This window comes from Condylura cristata, unplaced genomic scaffold (genome assembly GCF_000260355.1).
Source record: "Condylura cristata isolate star-nosed mole 26May11 unplaced genomic scaffold, ConCri1.0 scaffold00001, whole genome shotgun sequence".
Classification (NCBI taxonomy): domain Eukaryota; kingdom Metazoa; phylum Chordata; class Mammalia; order Eulipotyphla; family Talpidae; genus Condylura; species Condylura cristata.
This window is the reverse complement of record NW_004567102.1, coordinates 83,869,675-83,870,135: the sequence shown is the minus strand read 5'-3', so window position 1 is coordinate 83,870,135 and position 461 is coordinate 83,869,675.

Below are 461 nucleotides of genomic sequence, written 5' to 3'. Positions count from 1 at the left end.
AGAACAGGCTGACTGACAAAGTACACTGCTGAGGGGAGCAGTGGGCGGGTCAGGAGAGGTCTGCTGGCCATGTGGGTCACCTCTGGGGCAAATGGGGATTAAACTCATGCTGAAGTGGCTTTAGCTCCTGAGTGCTGTGTTTTAACCCTCTGAGCCACCAGGGAGGGCCCCCAGTTGGGTCTTACATGCAGCGTCAAATGTGAGTCTGTGGAGTCTCCCCACACCCCACGTCCACACATATTAAGCCTCCCGTGCTGACAGCCAGCAGCTTGCACTACCCCAGACTTCCTGCAGGAGGCTCCCTGAGGCTGGACCAGGAACCTGCATTTGCACAAACTCATCAAGTCAGTCCTGAGCAGCCTGAAGCTTGGGGACCGTTTCCCTGAACACGTACACATCAATGAGTCTCACAGGGTGGCAGCTACCTCTTTTCTAGAAAATCACGGAAACTGCACAACTGC